The sequence below is a fragment of the Vulpes lagopus genome, chromosome 11 (assembly GCF_018345385.1).
Source record: "Vulpes lagopus strain Blue_001 chromosome 11, ASM1834538v1, whole genome shotgun sequence".
NCBI classification, from domain to species: Eukaryota; Metazoa; Chordata; class Mammalia; order Carnivora; family Canidae; genus Vulpes; species Vulpes lagopus.
In genome coordinates, this window is record NC_054834.1 from 26,604,445 (window position 1) to 26,616,525 (window position 12,081).

A 12,081-nucleotide genomic window follows, 5' to 3' on the forward strand; every position below is an offset into this window, starting at 1 on the left:
CTTTTCCCCTTTAGCTCCAGGTTGGCAATAGGGGAAAAAGGAAACCTGTTTCCAGGATCATGTCAGAGAAACATTTTCAGAAAGTGACTAAAATCCCTCCATGATCTAGTTAAAGCTGTAGTGGCAAATACATCACACTGGCATTTATGAGACCATACAGGAGACGCGTGGTGATACAATCTGTGAGTGACTCGCCCATCAGGGAGAGATGGGCTTGCCTCGGGAGGGGCTTTCGTGGGGCGGAAAGAAGCAACAAGAGCAGGGGAGTAAAGGAAAGAGTCCACAGCAGGGATGAGTGGGAGAGGGTCAGGAGGGTGTACGTGGTAAGGACAACGTAGTCGTCCATAACTTAGAGACAACCAAAGTGATTCTAGTCATCCATCCTCCCTACCATGACTTAAGACCCACCAGGCCCTGAATTAACGGGACATGTTTCGCTGGCCATCTCCACTTCCAGGACCCCTGCCCTCAGCGTGTCCTCCACTCCACACTGCCTTCCACCCCAACCACACCTAGTGACTGGTCCCTTCCCCTTTCCCATCCTCAGGCCCTTCTACTGCTACGGCCCCTGGATGGAAGCCTCTCACTGTGACTCATTTTGAAACCCCAAACCAAAGCCACTCTCCTATGAGCCTTCTGATGAAGGAATCAGTCCACCCACTTCCTCCACCCCGCTACCTCCCACTCGTGCATTCACACGACACTACAGCGAACTTCCCCTTGGGGTCTTCACGGACACACATGTGAACTGGGCAGTGCTGCGGGGCTTTAGTGCAGAGCGGCACCTGCTGGGTCACGTCTCACTTGTACCCGGAGATATGGTCCTCACAGGCTGTGCTCTCCTTGAGGTTCATTTAAAAAGTAGGGCTGTGTCTAAGTATCTCTGAAGTAGCTCATTATGGTTCACTCTTACATAGATTCAACTACGAGCTTTATTTTTTAAGAGATTTATGGTGAAATCCAAGAGAACCCAAAATAAAGGTACCCTGCACTTTTACTAAGTAAATAAAAATTTTATTTTAGACTAGTTACCAAAACGTGCCTTTGTCCGTTTGACCTTCTCAAAAGAAAATCTGCATCTTCCAACTTAGCTATGTCAAAAGTCAGGTAGTGCTTTTTGGAGGTTGGCTGAGTGATGGGAATGGAACATAAGTAGTGGAAGAAAAAGACTCCATCTGGGTCCTGCCGAACTTCTTACCATCTACATTTGGATGAATTATTTAGCTTCCCTAAGACACAGTTTCCTTATCTATAAAACATACCCAAAGTTTGTGACAGACACGTGAGACAAGAAACGTGAAAATCCTTTGCAAACGATGAAACAAATTCTTTAGATTTCTATTAGAGTAAGAACAAAGCAACGTCATCTCCATAAACTTCCAGTCATATCTAACAAACCCAGAGTCCAACCCCATCCACCTGAGGCAGCCACTGCCCTCAGAGATTTTCAGGCTGCTCTTCCGGCTTCCAGCCATCCCTCCGGTTTCTACACGTGGCTCGGGGTCTCTTTCCTTGGATGGTCTGGAGGGTCAGGATGGCAAGGTGGCTTCTGGAGGATCCTCCAGGCACAGTGTGGTCACGAATCTGAAACAGTGCCTCGAGGAGCACCAGGTGCCAGAAAGCGGGTGCTGTAGTTGGCTTCCCCAGGCCCAGGCCACCACCCTTCGCTTCTCAACTGCTTTCTTTCCTTAAGAGCATAAAATCATAAGATGCTTGAGTTTAAGACACACTTTTACTCCTCCCCAGCTGCGGATCTCTAAGGAAGTGACTGAGTCTTTCCTGTTCTACGAAATGGGGTTTACCAACGTCTCCTCTGTCTTTCCCATTTGGCTGTCGTAAGAATCAACTACACTGAAGACAGTAGAAATTGTTGCGGTAACCACAAAAAAGTGTTAAGATAGCATATTATCATCATGATCTCTAGATTCTTACCTCTCCAGTTTCTCCTGACCATTTTTATATTATTTCGCCAATTGTTGACTCCTACCTTTCTCCCACAGTTGCTTGTGCTCTATGGCTATTGCACTAAGGTCACATAGGCACGGTGCCTTGCAAAAAAAAAAAAAAAAAATCCCCATGCCTCGCATCACTGTATCTTTTATTAGCAATTCCAGCACTTACTGCCTACCCTCCTGCTCAATAACAAGCACCTGCCCTCTTTCTAGTACCGTGATTTCAAATTCTTCACCATGACCACAGCCCTCAGTAAGGAATGCATGGTCTAACGTAACGCAGTGTGCATGCATACATCTACAAGCTGAAAGAGTTCACAGAATACTATTTATCCTTACTACTTGCAATGCATTCTGATGCTTTTCATTCTAGTCTGTTCTAGTTTGGTTTGTTTTTGGTTTTTTATTTATCAGAGAAAGAGAACGCACACAGGGGGAGCAGCAGGAGCAGAGACGTAGGGTGAAGGAATCCCAACCAGACTCCACGCCAAGCACCCGACATGGGGCTCGATCCCAGGACCCTGAGATTTCGACCTGAGCCAAAACCAAGAGTCAGATGCTCAACCGACTGAGCCACCCAGGAGCCCCCAGTCTCTTCTGTTCTAATTCATTTTAGTCAAATGATGTTAATGAACAGAGGTGCAGATACAACATATGTTGGCCAAATACTCAACAGCTGAAAGTTCAAGTACTCAACTGAGGCTAATGCTGAAGCCCAATACCATCAGACTAGGTTTCTGGGCTACTGAAATAAAAATCTTACTGATATTGAACATCCGGTATTCGTATTTAAACACCGGACATTCCAAGGAGGAATACTTACTCTTCACTATAGATGCTGGGTTGTTGCCGTGGTCACACACCTGGGATACCAGGTGGGTGTGCTCACTCCTCACGTGAGACACAGAGACTGGCAGAGAACAAAATCATCTTGAGGGATACATCTCACTTTTCTCTAACACTTTCTTCTATTCATATTCTTCATTAAATATGGATTAAAAATAATTTATCCTGAAGATGGTCATCGATGAGCATGGTGGCAAAATTAAAATCAAGCCGTAAATTAAGGACTTAAATAGAATTAAAAAGCTAAAACTATAGGGCTTCACAATTGTTTTATTTAAAATCATGATTACAGGCAGCCCGGGTGGCTCAGTGGTTTATCGCCGCCTTCGGCCTGGGGTGTGATCCTGGGAACCCAGGATAGAGTCCCATGTCATGCTTCCCTTTAAAAAAAAAAAATAATTTATTTATTCATGAGAGATAGAAAGAGAGAGAGGCAGAGACACAGGCAGAGGGAGACGCAGGCTCCATGCAGGGAGCCCGACGGGGGATTTGACGTGGGATTTGAACCACCCAGGCTGCCCCCATGTCATGCTTCCTGCATGGAGCCTGCGTCTCCCTCTGCCTATGTCTCTGCCTTTCTCATGAATAAATAAATAAAATATAAAATAAAATCATGAATACAGAACACCAGATAATTTTACAAAGACTAGAATTCTAACACCTAATTTCCATCATTCTGCTTTGTATATTTAAATTTTCTAAGTATTTATTGGCTTTACAACATATAACATTCTTTCTAAAACTAAAAATCAACATACAACCCTCGATAGTTATCTGAAATGTGATTTTCCCAAAACTCTTAAATTTGTCCCCAAAATCAACAATTCCCAATTGTCAATTGCTCATGCATTTTACTTTTGAAGTAATAAATGTAATGTATACCTCAATTGATTGAATTTTAACATGAAAAACATATAAAGCTATTTTGATCTAAAGCCACAGAATGATTAACTATATTTGAAAATGCATATTTGGATTTTTTTTTTTTAAAGCCAGTGGCTTGCTTTGTCCAGATTCCTGATGTTGTCAGCCTGCTTGGAGGTGACCATGTATGCTATGATGTGATCATTATTCTCCTCCAAGCTCAGAGTTGCCCCAAAAATGGTATACAACATTTTTAGCTATTGACTTTGCAAAGACTAAAGACCAAGGTAGAAAGAAATAGTAGACTCTGACTAAATGCCAAAAGCAAGGTCAAACTTCGATGTGCTCCTGGGGTGACCCTCTAAAGTTAGGGTGATGCCACAACAGGGTGCTGCACACGTGAGCACCTCCATGCTGGCCAGGATGAGCATCTGAGAGGGACGCCACCTATTTTTGTTTTTTTTAAATTCTGAAACAGTGACATATTAATTGGCATTTATCTGATTACAAAAGCAATACTCTCACTCTTGGGGAAAAAAAAGCTTCAAAAATTATAAAGAAAATGGAACCTCTGTCTCTGATGTTCACTCTGGAATAATGAATGCATACAGCATGTTTCCTCCCCACACTCAGCAGCCCCACCCCTACCAAACCCTAGAAGGGAAAAAACTTTGAAGTAGGATCCTATAGCCAGTGCTTAGAAACAGAAATACATTTTTTAGCGAGCTACAAAATACATGGCATGACCTAGAGATGCAGAAGAAATGTGATCAACTGGACGAGGTACCTCGGAGGCAGTGGGAATCAGAAGGGAAGCCCAGTACAAAAGCCACTTCATACCAGAGGTGGAAGAGAACCAGATCGATGGGAAATGGCAGGATAAATAAATATAGGGTAGTAGCCCAGAAAAAAGCGGCCCTCCCCCTCATTTCTTGCTCCCAACAGAAGAGTATTGGTGGCTTCCAGACAGAAGCAATCCCTGGAGAGAAAGCGACAACTAGCAACACAGGGGTCCGGCTGTAACAGATCGAGGAAACAGGACATGAATATAGGATGAAGCAAATATGTACCAGAAGTCTTGAGCTCAATAGTACCAATATTTTCTTTGTAAAATAATTATAAGAAAATTAAACTCACTTCTCTTACTCAATGTGAAGCTATACATACTGGTTAACACTAGTCATTACTTAAAACAAAGTTATAGGTATTCTGTTAAATATAATCGAAGGGGAGAAGGGTGCCTGGGTGGCCCAGCTGCTTGAGCCTTGACTCTTGGTTTTGGCTCAGGTTGTGATCCCAGGGCCGTGAGATCGAGCCCTGCGCTGGGCTCTGTGCTCAGCAGTCTGCTAGTCTGCTCCCTCTCTCCCTCTCGGACCCTCCCCACCCCCCCACTTGCATACTCACTCTCTAAAATACATCATCTCAAAATTAAAAAATATAATTGGAGGGTAGAGAGAATGTCGATGAAACACAGACTTTTACATAGGAATTATTTGTGGCTTTTCCCTAAAACCTGACTAAATTTCACTTCAGAACAGGCTCACATTCACAGCCAAGAAACAGGGATATGACAGCGGGCATGCACAGCAAAATCATGGAATCTGGAAAGGGGATTAATACGTGGTCTCTGTCCTCCGTGTGACTTAGCACAGAGATCACAGATGTGGAAGGTGCCAGAGGCAGAAGAAACACCAGAAACACTGATTTCTTGCCCAGAATGCCAGAAGCGCTCTTGAAGGGGAGAGCAAGTCTTTCTGGACCTAAGAGTGTACAATTAGTTTGGTAAAACACCGTTGAAAATATTTAATATTTATACAGCCAGAGCCTCTCCCCTACCTGCTCAGAAGGCCGGAGGGTGGCTTTCTGGGGACACTGACAGAGATGAGGTAGGCTGGGGGGCCAGGGGAGGTTGGTACAGTATTTTTTAAAAGGTAAGGAAGATGTAAAGAACATCAACAAGACTTACAGGACACTGATGATAAGGCTTACAGCTCCCAATCAGGAAAATGAAGGGTTGTCCTCCGGAGAACTTGACATTCCATGAACAACGACCAACAGATAAGGAAAGTTCAGTGTCCTATGTTAGAAGAGTAAGCTTATAAGAGAGCCAGCTTCGCCACATCACTCAGCTCTATCCCCCTAGAAAGTAAAGCCCTCCGCTGAACATACCCCAGCCCTTTATGCAACACGGTTACCAAATAGCATGTTGGTGTATTAGTCACATTACAAAGGATAAGGATCCCCAAGCTTTTGGGAATAACATGAAAACAGGTATCATCTAATAAACAGGTAACAGAAGAACATGGAAGAAGCAGATAGAGGGCAGGGAGTGGATTAAAGTCTTTCTAAAGATACATACTCAACATTTTCAGAAGGACATGACAAGACACTGTATTGGTGAAATAAAAGCCGTTCTGTATAAAAGGCATGTCCTGGGAAGCAGAAAGAGCTTTTTTACAGATTAAAAATACATTACCTGAAATAAAAAATTAAATAGGAGAGTTGCAGGAGAAATTTGATGAAATGTCTTGAATAGCAGAACAAAATGACAAACAGGAGCAAACTAAGGGGCCAACAAATGAATACCGAAAATAAATAGAAGATGTTTAATATTTGACTAGGATAGACTCCAAAAATAAGTAGAAAGGGTTAAATTTTCAAAGAAATGGTAAAAGAGAATTTCAAAGAGCAGAAGGGCATGAGTTTCCAGACCAACTGTCTCCCATAACCAAAGCAGTCATGACACATGCAAAATGCACCTTCATCTAGTTTCTAAAAACCATGTTACAAAGGTGACCTTACAGATTTTAAGATTGAAAAAACCCCAAATGTAGTAATAAGCAATGAACAGATCAAGAATCAAAATGGCTTGGACTTTACACTAGAAGCTGGAAGACAATGAAATAATGGCTTAACATTTTTAAGAGCAAATTAGTCCTGTTCAACTTAGAAATAGAAACTGCCAGTTATTTTACCATGGAGAGATGGGTTTATTTGAGAATAAGAGAATTGCAGTCTGGGACAAACAAGCTGCAGCACAACTGTAAGCAAGTCTGGGGAACAAAGGACAAGCACCTTTTTTAAGGAGAAAAGGGGGGAGTTATGAGGGTTGTTCTGAACAGGAAGTCCATTGGAGGAAACTCAGAATTCTGAATGTGGTGGCTTCTCATGGGCTGAGCCATTGCTGGGGGGGATGAGCAGCACCTCGTCCTCCTCCTACAGTAGTAGAGTGGCATCCATGTTCAAGGTCAAGTCCATGTAAGGTCAAGTCCCTCTCTTCCTGCTGGGTCTGAAGTCAATGAGGAGTGGTAGGGCTGCCCACACCCCTGCCCAAACCTCTCAATTCCATTTGTGAGGCTTCCCATTACTAATTTTTGTGTCTTAAACTAGAAACATAAATTCAGCAAATTATCAATCAAGTGTGAGAGTAAAATAACATTTTCCAACATGTAAAATCTCAGCATTTTGCCCCTATCTCCTCTTTCTCAGGAAGCCATTAAAATGAGGATGTACATCATTAAGAAAGATAAAGGATCCAGGAGATAGTGAATCGAGAAGAGGAGAGATGGAAGGGGATCCCCAGGTTGGAACTAAAGTGTCACATCCATAGCCTTCCAATCAGCGAAGGAGCAACTGAGCAAAACCAGAGAAAGGCAGAGGGTTCTTGGTCAACTGGCTCTGTGAAAAGAAAAAGACAGGAAAATTAACAGATGCCTGACATTACAGACCATAGAGAGGTAAAAAAACAAAACAAAAACAAACAAACAAACAAAAAAACACTTAGCCCTCTTGTTCAAGAGATATGTAATTATAGTGTATGATGGATCAGCTGTGAATATTATTCATGTAATCATTATTATTGAAACAGAAAATAGTGACAACCAAAATTAGAATGTACACATATTTTGAGAAAGAGGAAAGAGGAAACGTGTGAGTTAGGAACTAAAGATGAAAACAGGTAAAGTAACTGAAAATAGTGTGATGGTTAATGTTATGTGTCAATTTGGCTGGGCCGGGCCACATTGCTAAGATACTTTCTCAAGCATCAATCTGGTTGATGTTCAGAGTGTTTTTAAGGGAGACTAACATTCAAATTGGTGGGATTTGAAAATATGGGAAGAGCCCAGATGTTCATCAATAGATGAATGGATCATCAATAGATGAATGGATAGAGAAGATGTGGGGTGTGTGTGTGTGTATGTGTGTGTGTGTGTGTGTGATGGAATATTACTCAGTCACCAAAAAGAATAAAATCTTGCCATTTGCAATGACATGAGGATATTATGCTGAGCAAAATAGGTCAGAAAAAGACAAATATGATTTCAGTCAGTCACATGTGGAATTTAAGAAACAAAACACAGGATCATAGGGAAAGGGAGAGAAGAATAAAATTAGACAAAAATTAAAGAAGGAGACAAACCATAAGACACTCTTAACTCTAGGAGATAAACTGAGGGTCACTGGAGGGGAGGTGGTGGGGGGAATGGGGTAACTGGGTGGTGGGCATGAAGGAGGGCATGTGATGGGATGAGCACTGGGTGTTATATGCAACTGATGAATCACTGAACTCTCTGTCTGGAACTAATAATGCACTATATGGTAATTAATGGATTTTAAATAAATTTTTAAAAAACAAACTAAAATAAATAAATCAGTGAGCTTTGAGTAGGGAAGATTTCCTCTATAATGTGGGTGAGCCAGGTGAAGGCATGAGTAGACAAAAAACAAACTAACTAACCTACCATGAGGAGTGGAACTCAGCAGCCAGTCGCCTTCAGACTGGAGCTGCGGCACTGGCTCCACCCTGGGCCTCCAGCCTGGTGGGCCACCTGGAAGACCTGAGATGTGTCCACCTTCATAATTGTGGGAATCAGCTCGTGAAAATAAGTATTCATCTCCTCTCTGTTTCTCTCTCACACACACAGATATATAAAATAGACATATGCAACTGATGAATACGCGACTCTACATCTGAAACTAATGCTGTACTCTATGTTTGCTAATGAATTTAATTAAAAAACACACACAGACATACATATTCAATTGACTTAATTTTTCTGAAGCCACCAAATACAGGTAGCCTCTAGAGAAAAGAAAAAGGGAGGAAGGAAGACAGTAGAAAATCATTTCCTTATATATATATAAATAAATAAGTAAATATATATATATATACACATACACACATTACACACACATATATATTTCAGAAATATTTGCATTTTATGTTTATTTATTATTTACTATGTGCTCTATTTCTAAAAAAAAAAAAAGAAAATGTTAAAAAAAAAGTTAAGGGTAACCATTAGGTAAATAGCTAGACAATGCAAAACTTTCACACCAGGGTAGACCATGTAAAATAGACCATATAAAAACTGATTAGATGCTGAGAAAAGGGGGAAAAAGGAGAAACATGGTAAAAGGAAAACCCAAAATAAGAATAAGCTTCCTATAAGAATTATATAAATATTAGTTGAACTAAAATTCATCAAGGAGAAAAGACACTAAAATGAACAAAGAGGTAAATGTAGTTCACAAAGAACTATATTGAAAGAACAATTCACCAAAAATGCGTAGCGGCCAACACTGGTACGGACCTAACAGCCAAGCTTCACAATATATCAGGCAAACACTAACAAAACCACAAGGAGAAACCAGGATTGTAAAGTCATTGAAGAGACATTTTCTTTTTTTTTTTTTTTTTTGAAGAGACATTTTCAAAACACTGGTAAAGCAGACAAAGTGTGAGAAAATACAGAAGTTTATGAAGATTGAGAAAAAACACACTTAATTAAAAAAAATTTTATTATAGTCAATTTTATCAATTTTAAATTCTTTTCATATACACACAATTTTTGACAAAAATCTGACCACACTCTTTACCCCAAAGAGATCTCTGTGAGTTTCAACAGACGCATACAGCTTTCACAACCCAGGCAGTAAATTTAAAAAGGCAGCCACAAAAGTTGGCCACTCCTCCCTTGCTAGCCTCTTCCGAAAACCATCCCTACATCTGCGAATATAAAAATATATTTTGCAAAAAAAAAAAACATAAGTGAAAGAGGAAATAAAAATGTTGTTAAAAATTAGAAACTATTTGAAATTAAAAGATAAAAATGAAGACTACTAAAACCAGAGCAGTATATTAAAATATAAATGTTAAATTTGTATCATAAATTTATATCATAAATCCACTTCTTAGAAAAACAAAAGTAAACTAAGTGTTTAATTCAAGAATGCAGAAAAAAATGTGTTTATATAAATGAAGGCAAAGATAAATAAAAAATAGGATTTAAAGAATTAAGTGAAAATCACAATATAAATGAAATCTTGAAAATATTAAAGTTTTAGTAGGTACCATTGAGAACCGATGAAAGAAAAACCATCTAACAGAATAAAAATCACAAACAGAATAAAGACCTAACTCGGGATAGGGATATAATAAAACTTAAAATTATAATAGCAATAAATACTTTAGGTCAATTTGAACACAGACCAAGTGTACAATTTTAATAAAATGTTAATTTATAATAATGGGCTGAGAATAATTAGAAAATGAACAGAGCAATAATAGTGAAGAAAAATGAAAATGACAGTCAAAATGTAGTTTTCATCTTCATTCAAGATAAAGACATGAAACCAAACCTTTAAGATATGCACGTTCTTTCAGATTTTAAAAATAGAAGAATCTCAAATCATGAGGCCACTAGTCTGAAAAACTTTATGTCCGACCAGAAACAGGTAGTTAAAAATACAAAATTAAACACCAATGCAATGAGGGCAATTATTGAAAATAAATTTTTTTTAAAAGAATTCATAGCTAAGAAAAAAAACCCCAGCAGGTCCAAGTCAGGTTCCGACAAGGAACAGCTGGATGATTTAATATTAAAAGAATCAAAATATTTATTGTATTAACAATTAAATAAAATTTATGATTTCAAAAGATGAGAAACATAAAATATTAGCTATAAGTCCAACATCCGGTTGACCATAAACATTCTTACTAAGCTAAGTGTAAAAAGGAATTCCCTTTATTATTATTATTTTTTAATCTCATTTACTTATTTGACAGAGAGCAAGCGAGTGAGCCAGCGAGCAGGAGCAGGGGAGGGGCAAAGGGAGAGGGAGACACGGGCTCCCCCCTGAGCAAGGAGCCAGATGCCCACCCGGCTCCATCCCAGGCCCCTGGGGTCATGACCTGAGCCACCCAGGTGCCCCATGCAATTCCCTTTACTTATGAACATCTGTCAGAAGCCTGCAAACATCCTTTCGTGACAACACATTTGAGTATTTAAGTCAGGGGAAAAAAACCCCAAAACTATATACATATCAGCAAACATGGAAGACAATACAGGTATGTCTTGTCTGCAGTGCTCGCCTTCTCCTGACTTACAATACAACTACATCAAGCAATCTCCACAAAAATGAATGTGCAGATGGACTCGTGACGTGCAAAGACATAATACAGCAAGAATAGCACGAGGAGAGGTGAGGGAAGTATCTACACTGGAGATTTTAAGTAAAAATCGCAAAATAAATGAAGCCTTGAAAATATTAAAGTTTTGGTAGGTACCATCGAGAACTGATGAATAAGGACCTAACTAGGGATACAATAAAACCGTTAAAATTATAATAGCAATAAACACTTTAGATCAATTTGAACACAGACCAAATGTACAATTTTAATAAAATGTAAAATGCCAATTTTGTTTCTATGCCAATTAAGTTGGTATTAATTAAAACTAAATTTTTTTTAAGGGGGGAAAAATTGTAATCGTCCTCAGGGCAACCATTAAGAAATCGACTTCCAAAAAATCCAGGAAGGAAAAAGCAAGGAAATTAAAATGGTACACTGGGAACTATGGCAGCAAAGGCGGCAGTGATGGACCAGAGGGGAGAAAACCGCGTGACAGAGGGAAAACCAACAGTAAAGTAGGAGAGGTAGCTCCCACCTGGTCAGCAACTACGGTAAACCCAGCGGAGCTAAACAATCCAATCAAGAGGCTGAGATTGGTAGAATGGATTAGAAAATATAACCCCACTCTACAGGGTCTACAAGTCAGACTGTCGATCCCAAGAGACAAATAGGGTAAAATTTTAAAAATGGAATTAGATACGCCAGGCCGGCAGACGGTAAGCAAAAAATATGTGGAGTGGCTATATTAATATTAGACAAAATTAACATTAGGACCAAAATTGTTACGAAAGTAGGACATTTTCTAAAATAAACTGATGGAAGCTCAATCCGTCAGGAAGAAAGGACAATTATCGATTTTACGTGTACCTGCCAACAGAGCCCCCAATACACGGAGCAAAAACTAACAGATTTGAAGGGGAAAATGCACGATTCGATAATAGTTGGAGCCTTTAGTACTCTGTTCAATAACAGATAAAGCAACTAGGTGCAAGACCAACGCAGGAG

The 12,081-nt window shown here is 39.8% G+C and overlaps 1 protein-coding gene across 1 annotated transcript in view; it reads right to left on the reverse strand.

Annotated features, from left to right (window-relative positions):
• LOC121501426 (olfactory receptor 10J3-like) overlaps positions 1-12,081 on the reverse strand; it is a 148,329-nt gene that overhangs the window by 49,780 nt on the left and 86,468 nt on the right. The window lies entirely within an intron of this gene.